Consider the following 17,827-nt stretch of genomic DNA (forward strand, 5'->3'; position numbering starts at 1 on the left):
ACTAAACATACTTTTACCATGTGATCTAGCAGTGCACTCTTTAGTATTTACCCAAAAACTGTGTCCACACAAAAACTTGCATATGGATATTTATAGCAGTTTTATTCATAATCACCAAAACTTGGAGGCAACTAGCACATCATTAGTAGGTAAATGGATAAATAAACCATGCTATCAAACCATGAAAAGACACAGGAAACTTAAATACGTATCTCTAAGGGAAAAAGTTACATAAGGTATGATTCCAACTATATGACATTCTGAAAAAGGAAATACTGGAGATAGTAAAATGATCAGTGGCTGCCAAGGGTTTAGGATGGGGGGATGATAAATATGAGGAGTGTAGAAATTCTCAGTGCATTGAAAATACTATGCATGATACTATAATATGGATATATCTCCATACATTTATCCAGACACCAAAAATGTTAACTCCCAAAGCAAAGCATTATATAAACTGAATCAAATATACAAGTGTGGCAGGGATGTTGATAACAGGGGAGACTCAGCATGTGGTGGTGGGGGGGTGGTTAGGGGATATGCATAAAATCTCTGTACCTTCTTAATTTTGCTATGAATCTAAAACAGTTCTTAAAACTAATCTTTAATTTAAAACATTTGTTATTTTAAGAATTAAATTTGAACATAATTCTAGATTCAAGTGGAAGTAATTCTGTACTTAATTTACTAAAAATATCACACGTAACTTTTCATCTAAGACTACTACTGGGCTGAAGTGGTGTCACATGCATGTAATCCCAGGTGAGAGGCTAAAGCAGGAAGATTGTAAATTCAAGGCCAGCCCCAGCAATTTAGTGAGGCTCTACTCAACAAGATTCCATCTCAAAATAAAAAGAGCTGGGGATGTATCTCAGTGGTAAAGTGCCACTGGGTTCAGTTGCTGGTACCAAAAAAAAAAAAAAAAAAAAAAAAATCAAACAAACAAACAAAAAACACCCCAAAACCAAAACCCTACTACTACCTGAAATAACACTTCTTCTTTTCTTCTTACTCTGTTCATTCAAAATCAACACTAAATGAAATTTTACTGTGAAGAGTCAGGCACTGTGCTGGTAAGCACAGGCAATGTAGCTATTTTAAGGGTAGACAGGTTCCCTTCCCTCCTGCAGGTTTTTCAAATCTCTCACAAAATAACTGAATTTTGTAACTTTTATGCTCTTTAAAACTCAATGCATATACATTTACAATATTTTAACTCTGAAATGTTCTTTTGTTATATAAACAAGGAAAAAAGAGGTATTTTTTAAGATAAATTATGTAGAAAGGACACATTCAGCAATCTCAGAGTAAATATTTTCTATTCTTTCATCATAAGCACTCATTAGGTAACTATTGAAATATTTTTTTTAAAAACTCACCCACAAAAAAAAAAACTAAACAAACAACAATTGTTTTAAAACTCAGTAAAATAAATAAACAGACCCAACCCTGACTGGATATTACATTTTTATTTGACTGCACAAGATGATCAAGAATTAAATGTTCCCCAAAAAAAATTCACAGGAAGAAAAAGCACTCTAGGAGTCTATTGACCAAATAATCATCTCAATTATCTACATAGATGTCACAACACAAGAGTTAATGCATTTTAGGCAATTCTCCAATATCAGTTTTACAGCTAGGGCAGCTAACGTTTCTTTAGAGCAAACACTTTTCATTCCACTGTAAATAAACATAAACAACAATGCTTTCAGTCAAAACTCTTAATAAACATTTGCAACAATACAATCCTCATGGATTAAAAATACTACAAAACCCCTTATCATAATAATTAAACTTCTAGAAACATACTAAAGGAAAAATAATATCCATCAAATTGGCAAAAAGCATGATAAAAACCAGGATTAAGAGGATGTGAACAATGGGAACATTTTGGTGGAGACATATTTTCATCACCATTTTGGAAAGCAATTTAGAGATTACATATATTAAGATTTAGCAATACCATTTCTAAGTGCCCAACTCAGAGACAAGCACCAGGAGAAAGGTAAAATGATGTTGACTGTGGCCTCTTAACCATCTAACTCCCATGGGAAAAATGGAAAAATGGAATCTTCTGATAAAAGAAAATAAGTTGGATTTATAAGAACCAGTATGGATAATGTCAATCCTATGGAGTTAAAAATGTACCTTTTACAAAGATTAGCATAAAAAACTCAAACCCACAGAACAGCAATAAAATTTTATGAATAAACCAATTTTATGAATAAATTGGGTATGGAGGCACACACCTGTAATCTCAGCTACTCAGGTGACTAAAGAAGGATTGCAAGTTCAAGGCCTGTATGGGCAATTTAGCAAGACCCTGTCTCAAAGTAAGATTTTAAAAAGGCTGGGGATGTATGTAGCTCAGTGGTACAGTGCTTGCCTGGCATGCAAAAGGTTCTGGATTTGACTCCCAGTACTGCCAAATAAATAAATAAATAAATAAATAAAATTCTGTGAATATACACGTGTATGAAATGTGCATGGAACAAAATAAATTATCCTGAAGAGAGCTTTCATTGTACATGCTACATGTCTTACTTGAAGCAAATACAAATAACAAATTACTGCTGGAGGTGAATATGTGCATGTCTACATATTCTACTTGGGTTTAAAGATAACTTTAAAAAAATTCAAAATGTTTAGATAAAGATTGCACACAAGTAGGCTCAGCAAAATCAAACATTCTAAATGGAAGAAACAGAATTAAACTGTGTACCCCAAAATGAGTTAAACAAATATATACACACATGAGAAAATATAGCAAAAATCTTAACTATGGTCATTTCTGGGTGGTAGGAATATGTTTTATTGTCTTTATATATTTTCTGTTGCATATTTCCATTAATATTATCAGTAAAAAAATAAAGCAAAGCATAAAATACACACTCAAGAAAATCCTGATAAAAACACATGCTCCCAATAAACTGATAGGATTCAATTTTACTTCTGATTTTAAAAATATCAGACTATATTAATAAAGATAATCCTCAATAAATGAGTATCCACAACCATATAAGCCAAAAGAATTGTGCCAACAATTAGACAGTCTAAACTTCTAGTTTTATATTTCTAAAAGTATCTCTTTTGGTTTCCTCTATTTCTAGAGGAATATGATATCTACAAATCAGATATCATAAGAAAAATAGAAATACCAACTCTTAATTTATATCATAAAAACAAAGCATGTGTAAAGGATGATTTGGCCATTTAAAAAATAGAAACAGGAGAGCATAATGTTTATATAACATTCTAAGGCAAAGGAAATACGTGAGACTACCAGGAGAAATTAAAAACATAAATTAAAGAAATAAATGGACAGATACACCATATTAATGAATTGGAAGATGCAATATTATTGTCAATTCTCCCCAAACTGATTAGATGGTTGATGTAATTACAAACAATATCCCAAGCAAACTTCTTTATTTTTTTATGGAAACTTACAGGGTGATTCTAAACTTTATATGGAAAAACAAATGACTAAAAATAGCCACAACAATCTTGAAGATTGAAGCACTTACTGTATTTGATGCTAGGACTATATTTAAGACAATGCAGTATGGGCAAAAGGACATGAAATTAAATCAATGTAACATTGGTGAGTCTATTAACAGGCTCATGATTATACAAAATGATTTTCAACAAGGATGTCAAAGTCTAAGTAGATAATGAGGAAAAGAAAGTGTTAACAAATGATGCTGGGAAACTAGGTAAAATATGGGGGGAGGAGAGTTTCAATCCCCACACTCATATCATAAGCAAAAATTAATTTGAAATGGATTACAAATTGCAATTCAAGAGGTAAAATTATAAAGCTCCTAGGAGGAAATACATAATTATATCTTTTCAACTTTGGTAACAGCAATTTATTAAAATAAGAAAACACTAACTATAAAAGAAAAAATAATAATTTTGGTGAAGTCCAGTGTAAAAACTTCTGCTTTTTGAAAGACACTACTAAAAAATAAATGGGAAAGCCACAAATTAAAATATTCACATATATATCTGATAAAGGGCTTATATGTAAAATATACCAAGAATTGTTACAACTTAATAAAAACATATATATCCCAATTTTTAAAATGGCAAAAGATTTGTATAGCTACTTTCAAAATGGCTAACAAGAACATGAAAACTAGATCAACAGTATTTATAATCTGAGAAATACAAATTAAAACTACAATGAGAGATCACTATATCCAGGAAGATTAACAATACCAAGTGTTTAGACTTAGAGCAATAAGAAATACTATGTAATTGCTACTGGATATATAACATGGCACACCTTTGGAAAAATTCGCCCATTTCTTAAAAAGTTAAAAATATACCTACCCTATAACCTAGCATGCCCTCATAGGAATTTATCTAAGAAAAATGAAAACATGTCCACAGATATCCTACCACCATTATCTGTAAAAGCCAAAAATGGGAAAAGCCCACAAAACATAGTATATATACATATTGGAATAACATTCAGCAATAAAAAAGGAATATGGAACAATCTAAAAATCATTATTCTGCATGAAAACAAGCCAGGCAGGGGTGTGGAGAACAGGCTGCTAGGAGATGGGTTAAGAGTGGCATAAAATCCAAAGAAACTATATAAAGAAACTTTAGGGGATAATGTAAATATTTGCTATCTTTTTATTTGGGGGGGGGTACTCGGGATTGAACTCAGGGACACTTGACCACTGAGCCACATCCCAAGTCCTATTTTGTATTTTATCTAGAGACAGGGTCTCGGGGCTGGGATTGTGGCTCAGTGGTAGACAGGACCCGGGTTCGATTCTCAGCACCACATAAAAATAAAGGCATTGTGTTGTGTCCATCTACATCTTAAAAAAAAAAAAAAAAAAGGATCAGAGACAGGGTCTCACTGAGTTGCTTAGTGCCTCACTTTTACTGAGGCTGGCTTTGAACTCTCGATTCTCTTGCCTCAGCCTACCGAGCTGCTGGGATTACAGGCGTGCACCACTGAACCTGACCAATATTTGCTATCTTGTTGTAATGGTTTAATAAGTGTTATGAAAACATATCAAATTGTATGCTTTAATATATGCAGTTCATTATACAGAAATTATATCTCAACAAAGTGGTAAAAATAATTTTTTATAAAACAAGCAAGCTGGGGGGCCAGGGTTGTGGCTGAGTAAGAGTTCAAGTAGAGCACTTGTCTAGCATGCATGAGGTGCTGAGTCCGATCCCCAGCACCATACAAAAATAAAATAAGGGCTGGGGATGTGGCTCAAGCGGTAGCGCACTCACTTGGCATGCGTGTGGCCCAGGTTCGATCCTCAGCACCACAAACAAAGATGTTGTGTCCGCCAAAAACTAAATAATAAATATTAAAAATTCTCTCTCTCTCTCTCTCTCTCTCTCTTTAAAAAAAATAATAAAATAAAAGTACTATGTCCATCTACAACTAAAAAATATATATTAAAAAAAAAAGCCAAAATACTTCATAGCAGAATTAAGAATCAGAAGTTAAGACTGTGGGCTGTCTGTAAAAGAGATACAAAATAGGGCTGGGGTCAAGGTTCAGTGTTCGAGTGCCCCTAAATTCAATCCCCCCTCCCCACAAAAAAGAAGTCAAGACAGTGACTATTCATGAGAGTGCTGAGGTATTGAGAAATCAATGAAGAATACTTCTGACACACTGGTAATTTTCTCTCATCTGTGTACTGGTTATACAGGAATTGAAAACATGTACACTTCTGATAATGTGCACTTTTCTTTTTTTTTTTTTTTTTTTAAAGAGAGAGTGAGAAAGGAGAGAGAGAGAGAGAGAGAGAGAGAGAGAGAATTTTTAATATTTATTTTTCAGTTCTCGGCGGACACAACATCTTTGTTGGTATGTGGTGCTGAGGATCGAACCCGGGTCGCACGCATACCAGGCGAGCGCGCTACCGCTTGAGCCACATCCCCAGCCCTGCACTTTTCTTAATATAGTTCAAAGAAGGAACATCTACCAATCCCTCTCCTTTATCCAAGTAGAGTCACAAAAAGACTCCTACAAAAATGTTCACAGTTGTTTTCTTCATTATTCCAAAGTGGAACCAGATCTGTTGCTCATCAAAAGGAAACTGGATAAGCAATTTACGGCATATACATACAACTGAATATTACTCAGCAATAAAAAGAAACTATTGATATATGCAATAACAAAGAAATCTAAAATTATGCTGAGTACATGAAGCTTGAGACAAAATATATATAGATAGGATTCAATTAACATGAAGTTACAGAACAGGAAAAACTTACCTGGTATGAAGCAATTGTGACTGCAGTTGCTTCGGAGATGGTAAGAAGTTGAGACTAAAAAGGTCAACGATAGAGTCATAGGAAATATTTTGTCTTGCTAGGGGTACTGAGGGGAAAAAAATCTTACTACAGACATGAAAAAAATTCTATCAAATACTACTGAATAACTAAACTCATATTTAATTGGTACTTTTGATTTACCTGAACAATTTCTGAAAGAAAAATGCAAAATCCAAATTAGGTTTCTGAAACAGGTCTACAGTTTCTGAAACAGGTCCCACAGTTTCAACTGTGGGAAAGAATAAATTTTATTATGGTCTCACTTTGCTGACATTTACCTCCTTTTTTTCAAAAACATTATTTTCCAGTTAGAGAACCAGAATATCTTATCCATAGTCATTTATTTTTAAGATGGCATAAGAATATTATACAGTATGAAATGAAATAATATGAAAGGCTCATTATGAACAATATAAATTCAATTAATAATGTTTTCAAGGGGCTGGGGCTATGGCTGAGCGGTAGCGCACTTGCCTGGCATGAGTGAGGCACTGGGTTCAATTTTCAGCACCACATATAAATAAATAAAATAAATATATAAAGGTTAATCAACAACTTAAATATATACATACACATACACACACACACACACACACACACACACACACACACATACATATATGTGTGTAAATGTTTTCAAAACTGAGGTGATTCATACCTTAGGAGGTGAGTGATAATTCACTGGATAGCATATTAGAAGTTCTATTTTTATTTAATCTTTATCTTAATATATATGTGTATTCTAACTATAATATATATCTTTTAACATGCAGGGTGACACTGGCATCTTTACTGTGGCCACCTCTCAGACAGTCATACATATAAAGTAAGCTAAGTATTCAGGTTGTAAGCAATTCTAAGTCTCAAGAGGAAGAGTGATAGTATTTGCTACACTTTTTTCAGTAATGAAATAACTTACCTTTTTGGTAAACTGTTACCAGAGACTGGTGTTCCAGTAAATAATTTCCTTAATAAAAACAATGATTGATGGAAAACTGTAACACAAAATCTGAAGCAGCTTTCATGAAGCAGCTGCTTTGACCTTAATAAAAAGAAAGCTGGGGATGAGGATGTTTAATTTTAAAAACCAAATACAGCAGCAAAAGAGAAGATGAAGCAAGAAAAGAGCCAAGGGTTCCAGGATGTTATTGATGTGGTTGAGGAGTGACCTTAGTATTTTGTAGCAAACAGCTTTATTGGCTGTCTCATAGAAAAGTATTTTAAAAGAGTTGATATTTGGGCTGGGGTTGTAGCTCAGTGGTAGAGCCCTCCCCTTGCATATGTGAGGACCTGATTTTGATCCTCGGCACATTAAAAAAACAAATAAAAATAAAGATATCGTGTCCATCTACAACTAAAAAATATATATATATATATACACATATAAAAGAGTTGATATTTAAAAGATGAGTTAAGTATTTATCTTTTACATTGACAAAAACTAAATTTGATAACTTTTCATGATTGACAACTTTTCATGATTGGCAATATGCTACCTAGCTTTTATTTTTAAAAAACAAAAACATGGTAAATCTGCCTGTCCCTTAAAGGTAAGAGGGCTTAAAACTTAGGAATAACTGTATTCTGAAAAAAACAAAAACAAAACTCTCATACCTGTACATTCATTCTATTTGAACAGAGAAGCCATTTCTAACATTAAAACACCTTCCAATAGCATTCAATGTATCTTGAATTGGTTTGCAAGAAGAGCCTACTGATATAAGAAAAGCAAACTCTAAGTCAAACCTGTATAAACACTGGACAGAAACTTATGAGTATTTGCATTCAGAAAGTACAGCCAAATATGTACCTGCTCTTTTGATTACAAGTTCCTTAATGAGTTTCCTTTCAATTAATAACAATATCAAAAACAAGTACCAAAGAAAACAGATTTAAGATCCAGAAATTCCCTATCACCAAGTACTAAAAACCAAGATTTTCATGTTCACTGCTTTTGCTTTAAAATGTACAATTTATTTTTGAAACATTGGGTAAACAAAAAGGTTTTTTAACCATTGCTAACACTTGTAAGGCATACTACTCACAGATACGGGGGAATCACTAATTTCCTTCACCCCAATGTAATCTGTTACAATATGAAATAAACCAATGAGCCAAGAAATAATTACCCTTTATAAATAAAATAAACAGTAGATTTAATGCGAGCTATAAAGAATTCCTTAAAGGGGCTGAAATTGTGGCTCAATGGTAGAGTGCTTGCCTAGCATGCCCAGGGCCCTGGGTTTGATCCTCAGCACCACATAAAAATAAATGAATGGGGTGGGACTGGGGTTGTGGCTCAGTGGCAGAGCGCGCCTCACACATGTGAGGCACTGGGTTAGATCCTCACACCAAATAAAAATGAATAAACAAAATAAAGATATTGCATCCATCCATAACTAAAAAATATTTTTAAAAAATAAAAAATAAAAACGAAAGGAATAAAGGTATTAAAGAAAAAAACATTACAAACTCTTAAAAAAAAGAATTCCTTAAATAAGGGCTTTCATGAAAATCTTATCACTGAATTTCTATCATGTACACTTAAGGGACCAAGGGGTATATTTTAGACGAGTAAAACCAGGTGTGATACTCCAGAACACAATGAGATGTAAGACAGTACACGATTAACTACAACATAAAGCAAAGCAAGTAAGGCCTATAGGCATGATGAAGAAAGCAATTAATTCTGCTTTCACAGCTTCAGAGAGATGCACAGCAATGCAGCTGGGCCCAAAGGATAAATAGGTTTTTGACTGGAAAAATTAGGGAGAAAAACTATGCTTGGGAATTGTGCATAGAGGACTGAGGCACGCACAATTCTTTATGACATAAAGAATATATTTATATTTGCAAGTTACAGTAGTTGTCTTGTGGTTCTGACTTAGCTAACACTTTTCTTGACATCTCAAACTTAGTAAGATTGTCCTAAAGGGTTAAGGCATACCATTTTTTTAAAGTGTAGTTACAAAAGTGACTTACGATTCTATAGTATTTGGGTCTGTCTACTATTTTTACAGTCAATTTTCACTACACGTTACCATTCTTCAAGGAGCTTATATTGTAATAGTCTTACAGAATGATAAAACATTATCATAGACCTCTCAATCTTGCTTTTTTTCCGCATCTAATGAACTGTCTCACTTTTCCAAATCTAATCTCTTCACTTTTTTTTTTTTTTTTTGGTACTGGGGATTGAATTCAGAGGCACTTGACCACTGAGCCACATCCCCAGCCCTATTTTGTATTTTATATAGAGACAGGGTCTCACTGAGTTGCTTGCCATTGCTGAGGCTAGCTTTGAACTCACCATCCTCCTGCCTGGGATTATAGGCAGGTGCCACTGCATACCCGCTCTTCACTTGTTTTTAACTCCTAGGCCTGCTTTTTTGTAAACCCAGCTTCTTCAATCACATTCCTGTCTTAAAGTGCCACTTAAAATGGCATCCTTTTTATTTTGGAGAATATTTGTCTCTTTGCTTTCTTGATTATGCCTAGATGCGCCTAATGCAGAGAAACAGTATGCATTTTATTAACAGCATATATTTTTATATTTTTAAAGTATATATTTCTTTAAAAAGCCAGTGTATAAACCATGAATCATGTGCTTTAAGATACTAACCTCAAAGTGTGGTAAATATTTTAGATTAAAATAATAGCATGGGATGAAACTTTAGAAATTATAAATCTGGAAGTTGACTACTATTTCACAATAAAATTTTTCTGGATGAAATTTTATATTTCATGTAAAATATAAAATTTTACAGTATCCCATGTAAAACTGGCTAAAGTATTGCTAATGTTATTTTTTTGTTCAAGTACATTATGTTAACTTCTTATAAGCTGGAGAAGGTGTGAATTAGGTATATTAGTTACTGTCTTATGACCACCTAAATAACATGTTTACTTTATTTATTTATTTATTTATTTATTGTACTGAAGTTTGAACTAAGGGGCACTGGACCACTGAGCCACATCCCCAGCCCCATTTTGTATTTTTTATATAGAGACAGGGTCTCACTGAGTTGCTAGTGCCTCGCCACTACTGAGGCTAGCTTCGAACTCGCAATCCTCCTGCCTCAACCTCCCAAGCTGCTGGGATTATAGGCATGTGCCATGGCACCCCAGCAACATGTTTACTTTTTAAAATATATTTTTAGTTGTAGATGGACACAGTAGTTTTATTTTATCTATTTATTATTATGTGATGCTGAGGATCGAACCCAGTGTCTTGCACATGTGAGACAAGCGCTCTACCACTGAGCCACAACTCCAGCCCCGAAAAATCTTGCTTTAATTTTGCCCAGATGATAAAGTAGGCAGTGTTTTGTTTGCAGCTTGTAAGGATCCACTCTGTAGCCTCAAGTATATGAATCCAAAACTTAAAAATAATAAACAATAATCTCTTCTTCCAAAATTGACCTAATAACAATATTTAACAACTGCTTGTAAGGCAAATAAGAAAAACTCAAAACTTGCAATGAGCTATAAAAAATTTAATTTGTAATATGAGAACTTACTGTTACAGGTTCATTATTACTAAGCAAAATGACTAACACAGGATGAGTATGCTCCCAAAGAAATGTGCCTAGGTCTTGTTTATTAACTGAGCACCATGCATATGCCACCGTAAGGTATTGTTGAGACAATCATAAATAGATCTGCACAAGAACTGGATTTCTAAAATGAAATCTACTTCAGTCTATGGCCTTCCTTATCAATGACCATTTAAAATTCAGAAGCACCGAGACAGTAAAGACAGAATGTCTGCCCCCTACAAAATTAATTATATATAACCATGTAGTACTACGATCTTCAATGTGTTAAAAATTTTAAACATACACACGCATACATACATATACATATATGAGAATAGGAAGGTGCCAAGACCATTCAGTAAGAAAAAGATAATCCTTTCAACAAACAGTGCTGAAAGGACTACAGACAAAAAGAATGAAGTTAATACCTTATGTAAACCATATGCAAAATTAACTCAAAATGGATCAAAGATATAAATTTAAGAGCTAAGACTACAAAACTCCTAGAATAAAGTATAAGGGGAAAACTTCACAAACTGCATTTGACAATGATTTCTTGAACATGACCAAAAAAAAGCATAGGCAACAACAGAAAAAAAGAAATTTAATGGGGCTGGGGCTACAGCTCAGTGGTAGAGCACTTGCCTAGCATGTATATATGAGGCACCAGATTCAATCCTCAGCACCACATAAGGTATTTGTCCATCTACATCTAAAAATATTATGTGTTACAAGAAAATATCAAGACAGTGAAAAGGCAACCCACAAAATGGAAGAAAATGTTTGCAAATCATATATTTAATAAGGGGTTAATATCCAGAGTAAATAAAAACACTCCTATACAACAACAAAACAACAAACACAATTTAAAAATGAATAAAGGACTTGAATAGACATTCCTCCAAAGATATACCAATGGCCAAAAAGCACCTGAAAAGATGGTCATCATTACTAATCATTCATTAGGAAAATCCAAATCAAAACCACAATGAGACACCATTTCACACATATAGCAGCAATCATGGAAAAAGTGTATGTATGAGTTGGGGCTGTTGCTCAGTGGTAAAGTGCTTGCCTTGCATGTATGATGCACTGGGTTCAATCCTCAGCACCACATAAAAATAAATAAAAATATAGGTATTGTGTCTATATACAACTCAGTACATTTTTTTAAAAAGTGTGTGTGTATATATACCCAAGTATATGTAAATACACATAAATACATAAAATATATTCATATGTGTACATACACACATATATGTGTGGAGATACATATATACATATACACACACATATATACATATATATGTATATTTATACACATATATTAAGAAAGGAACTGGGGGCATAGCTCAGTGGCAGAGTATGTGCAGGGTCCTGCCTTCAATCCACAGCACCACAGGGGGGGATGGGGGAGAGAAGAATTGACAAGAATATGGAGAAATCTGAAAACCTGTACACAGCTAGTAGGGATGTAACATGTCACAACTGCTGTGGAAAACAATATGGTAGGTTCCCCAAAAATTAACTATAGAATTATCATATGACCTAACAATTCCACTTCTGGGTATACACCCCAATGAACTGAAATAAGGGACTCAGACAGCTGTACTCCAATGTTCACAGCAGCATTATTCACAATAACCAAACAGTAGAAACAATTCAAATGTCCATAAATGTGGTATACACATATAACAGCACATTACTTAGTCTTAAAAAGGAATGAAAGCACACACTCAGCTACTCAGGAGGCTGAGACAGGAAAATTTCAAGTTTAAAGCAAGCCTGATCAATTATCCAGATCCTGTCTCAAAGATAAAAAGGTCTGGGGGCTGGGGTTGTGGCTCAGTGGTAGCATGCTTGCCTAGTATCCGTGAAGCACTGGGTTTGATTCTCAGCACCACATACAAATAAATAAAAACAAAAGTCCATCAACAATTAAAAAATATTAAAAAAAAAAAAAAGGTCTGGGAATGTACCTCAGTGGTAGGATGCTTGCCTAGCATGCCCAAAGCCCTGGGTTCAACTCTTAGTGCTGGAGGGGGTGGGAAAGAAATTCTGATATACTTTATAAGTTTAAAGATATTTTAAGAAAAGGAAAGAAATTCTGATACACATTAGAGTACTGATGAATCCTGATTACATTATGCTAAACTACCTAATAAACGACATAAGTCAAACACAAAAGAACAAATGTTTGATTCAATTTGTACGAAGTACAGGGAGTAGTCAAATTCATAAAGACAGAAATAGGAAAATTATTACTAGAGGCTGAAGGGTAGGTAGAGAATTATGGTTTAATGGGTAGAATTTCAGCTTGGGGATAATGAAAAAGTTCTGGAGATGGGTAATGTAATAGTTGCACAACAGTATCAATATACTTAATACCACTAAAAATACCACCCAAAAAAAGGGCAAATTAAATGTTATATAATTTATCACAAAGTTTAAAAAAAAAGTGTGTGTTGTTTATTTTACTACAGTAGTAGCACAGGAAAATTGTTAAGAATACAAGCTTAAGAATTAGGCTGCTACTTTACAGCTCTGTAGTTTTGGGCAAGTAACTTATTATCTGTACCTATTTTCTCAAATAATAATGAATCTATTGAATAAGTTTATAGTGAGGATTCAATAAGTCAATAAAGTGCTTAAATTAATGTACATCATATAGTAGTCACTTTTATCCTCAAAAGACAATGATCAAAAATACCTTTTCAGAAAACAAACTGTTAAAAATTGTGAAAACATACCATGTGCTCCATACGCCACTCCTTTCAGTCAATAAATAACCTTCTATGTAATCTTAGTGACACTGTGTCACTAAAACATTAGTTGCTGCTTCTAACAAACAGCAATACTCATCACAAGGAAAGATCTACAAATAATTACTAAATTCAAACAAAAGAGAGCAGCAATTCAAACAACACAAAATATTTAATGCAAAAAGAAATCAGGTATTAAGCTTTGCAGATATTTTTGTACTTACTTGAACAGAGCTATATCCAGATACACACACACACACACAAACAAACAAAACAGACAATCTGAAAGACTCAAGAAGAGCTAAAAACCTTTCTGTGTCTCTGTTTTGCCCCTCCCCCAATGATCCTCAGGCTCAATTCAGCTCTCAAAGGAAAGCACCACCTCCAGGTGGAAAGTCTTCCCCTCTCCATCTGCATCTGTTGAAATCCTACCCATCCTTAACGCCAAGGCTTCAAAGGATTTTCCCCCAATGCCCATAATCTAGAATCAATCTCTCTCCTCGACTACCTTATTCTACATCTTTACTTCTATATTTATTATATAATGTGCCATATTACTACAATTACTATATCCACTTTTTACCCGCCCTCCCCTCAAAAAACCTCAGAGATCAGTAGGAAAGGAACAAAAGGAATTAACCTTTGCTAAACATCCCACTGTCAGGAGAGGTGCTATTATTTTCGCATACATCATCTCATTTATCCTGGTGACGACTATCTGGGGAAGTGTAAACAGGTGGTGTTATTCCTGTTTACTGATAGGGAACTACTTAAGAGTTCAACAGATTATCCAGGTTGCCAGCCAATTCCAGTGCATATGGAACTGGTTTCCTACCCCCTTCCCTCCACCCAGCTCCAAAGAGTTCTTTGAACCATCCCAAGTTGTAGTTCTTGTTCACTTTGTGTCCTTTACTCTGCCTGAGAGTAGGTATTTCACATATGTCTACTGAATTTAATATTCTCATGGATTCAATAGCACCCTTTAACAATCCGATCACACCTCACCCCTAGCCCGTTACCTTTACGGTTCTTTTACAGTGGACTTCACACACTAGGCAGCTCTCCATATCTCCATGGGAAATGCTGCAGACAACATCAACCCTTATTGGAAGACTAAGTAAAGAATCTATCCCTTCTCCCACATTGCCAAAATGCTCTTCCTACAGAGTATAAGAAATGTAATACACAAGACACAGGTTAACAATGTGAAACCCATAGGCTCTTATTTCACACTAAGCCACGTCTTCGGGCATACAAGGCATACGCGGTTTCCAATTCACACAGTGGGGCCACCCTAAGACACTGCCTAATTAAGAAAAATACATCGTGGAGACCATCTTAAAACGAAGGCATCCCAACTAATACTATTACACTGCCGCCTCCCTTTCTGCCCCCACCCCCAATGAACTGCAGTTTAGATTTCCGGCGGGAACGTACACGGAAAGATAAAACGGGGCTGAAAAGCATTGGAGCAAGCGATTACTTAGCTTCTTTAATGAGAAGACGCAGAAGGCGCCCCGCCTTTCTAAATCTCTGCACTGAACTCATCTGTGAATGGTGGGGGGCATCGAAGCCTGAGCAATACTACATTGAGTCACAGGTTTTTGCGGCTGGTTGGCGAACAGTCCCTTCCTCCCTTCGGTCCCGGGCCACCAGCCCCCCAGTGCCAGGTCGGAGAATCCCAACCGCACCTTCTCTAGGCGGCCCAGATCTCATTGTCTCCCTCCGTGCAGCCCCCAGGGGCGCGAGGTGCAACCCAGGCCCTCCGACCCCTACGCACCCGTAGGCTCCTCGCCCGGCGCAGACCCGCCGGCTCGAGACCGGCAGCGACCCCGCCCCAGGCAGCGGTCGCTCGAACCGCGCCCGGATGGCCGGGCCGAGCGCCGGGAAAATGGAGGCGGGAGCGGAGGGAGCGCTCCCGGCCTCGCCGACTCCCTCCCCCGATCCCGAGGGCGAGGAGGAGCACTCACCGCTACAGCCGCTCGATCCTCCGGCAGCCCCGGCGAACGTCGCGGCCGCGGACAGGGTTGCCACTGCTCGCGCTCCTCCAGCCACCGCCTCCTCCCAGGCGCGGCGCTCCTTCCCCGGAGACGCAGACAGCGCCGGCAGCTCCCGCGCCGCGCGCTCCGTGACTGGCTGACGGACCGACGGACCGACCGGGTGGCGGCGGCGGGGGCGGGGCGGCCGCAGCGCCCCGCGGCGGCGGACCTGAGTGCGGCCGCGTCCGGCCGAGACGCAGAAGGCGGGGCTGAGGGCCGGGCGGCCGAAGGGCGGACCGCCTCGCGCCCGGCCGCGCGCTCCCCGCCCGCCGCCAACCGCTCACTTCCGGCGCAGGCGGCCGCGCGCGCCCCTCCAGCTACTTGGCACTCGCCCTAGCCCCTTGTCGGTGGCCCCCAGCCGGCTGGACTGGGGCTCCCGGCCCTCAGGCACCCGACCGCACCCAGCCGGGCACTCCTCCGAGCCCCGCCTTTCCTCAGCACGTCCCTGTGAACCGCCTCCAGGAACGAGTGAATCAGAGAATGAATGAGAGGAGAGGAAAATCCCGGTGTGGCCCCACCCGGTGTTGGCCTTTCCTGGGAAGCGGGCCCAATGGCTTCTGTCCGAGGGCCTCTGGAGACCGTGAAGCTTGGAGCAGACCTGTCCAGGAGCTGCATGCATCTGCCTTTATGCCATCCGTGTACTCAGAGATTCTAGAAACGTATCAGATGTTTTCTTAGGCACCTACAGACCACTGTCATTGAAATCTGAGGCCCTTCTTTAGGAAATCCCAATTTGGCCAAAAATGCTACCTGCAAATCCATGCATATATTGGGAAACTTTTGGAGATTAGGCGTTTCAGTTATCTTTAATTACTTTTTAACTTCGAAATCTGTTTTGTTCCGTGTTTATAATTTATGTCCTCCCTTAATTAAAGTGTTTAGGAGCAGGGTGTTGGCATTTTCCTTTACCACCAAGCTTCAAATTACTCATATACTGCTTATTTTGAAGCAGGTTTGACTTAGGCCAACTTTTAGATTTCAACTTTTGCCCTTACTTTTGACCTTCACCTTCATCTAAAGTTGATCAAAGGAAGGAGAAAATGGAATTAAATTATTTTTGCATGGCTACATACCAAACAACTTTGTTAACAGCATTAAAACAATTGAGGAGGGGCTGGGTTTGTGGCTCAGTGGTAAAGTGTTCGCCTAGTATGCACGAGGCTTCAATCCTCACCACCACATAAGTGTAAAATAAAGATATTGTGATCCCCTAAAACTTAAGAATAAAAGAAAAAGAAACAATTGAGGAATTAATTGGAAGTGTTACCTGGAATTGGTTCCAATGATCATTTAACCTTCTTTTTTCATATCTTTTCATCTGTTTGTGAAGTTTCTGTATCCTGAATTTTCACTGATTGAATTGACTATACATTTCTGAAATACTGGCTCCCTTTCTAAGAACCAAGAGCGTTCATTTCTCTGTCCTAGGGCCAAATCCTGGTTTGGTTAATTGCATTCTTACTTCCTGATATTCTTGAGGTCTTTCAAGTGGTTTCGGTCTTTTTTACACAATCTGTTCCAAACTGGTATACAATCTGTCTCAAACTGGTATTTAGAACCACACAATACAGTTACTGGCTGAGTTTCACACTTGAGTAGTCTGTACTTTAGAAATATAACTGCATTTAAAATTTTTAAATTTAGTTGGTGCTTCAATAATTTGGAGTGAAATAATATCTCATAAATCAAAATGGTGCTAGTGACCACTTCCCATAGCCTTCTTTTTGAAACTGTGGAATTCATCATTCATTACCTCTAATTATAATTATTTCAGTAAGCTGTGTTCTTCCCTAAATGAATGTAATACAATAATTTATTCATTTTGATATCTTCCAAATATCTAGTATTTATAAGTTAATAAATGCTTTAAATCTTTTAGTTGATAATTGCATACAAATGTGTCTGCCTCTCACTTTATTTCCTTTGTGACTAGGTTTGTTGAGATTAAACACACCTAAGTGCCAAACCTAATAAATAACCTATTGTTATCAAATGTTATCACTAGGCTCTGTGATGCCTTATAAAGAAGATACTTCAGGGAAAACTCCTTTAAAAAACAGACCATTGAATGTTTTTTTAGTTAGCTCCTAGTCAACTCTGTCTTCTCCAAGTGCTTAGGTTAGTCTAATTAGAAAACTGATTTTTAAGCCAAGGCATG

General features: G+C 36.8%; 1 protein-coding gene across 8 annotated transcripts in view; it reads right to left on the bottom strand.

Annotated features, from left to right (window-relative positions):
• Positions 1-15,735, bottom strand: part of Raph1 (Ras association (RalGDS/AF-6) and pleckstrin homology domains 1) — a 100,506-nt gene extending 84,771 nt beyond the window's left edge. For 7 of the 8 annotated variants that reach the window (XM_005335082.5, XM_040294736.2, XM_021733102.3 and 4 more), the window contains exon 1: positions 15,601-15,735. The gene's annotated coding sequence lies outside the window, so the exon portion shown is untranslated. Of the gene's footprint in view, positions 1-15,410; positions 15,505-15,600 lie in introns of those variants that run through there. The other variant, XM_078017879.1, reaches the window with a different exon arrangement.
• Between the last annotated feature and the right edge of the window lie 2,092 nt (positions 15,736-17,827).

This window comes from Ictidomys tridecemlineatus, chromosome 7, assembly GCF_052094955.1.
Source record: "Ictidomys tridecemlineatus isolate mIctTri1 chromosome 7, mIctTri1.hap1, whole genome shotgun sequence".
In the NCBI taxonomy this organism is placed as follows: domain Eukaryota; kingdom Metazoa; phylum Chordata; class Mammalia; order Rodentia; family Sciuridae; genus Ictidomys; species Ictidomys tridecemlineatus.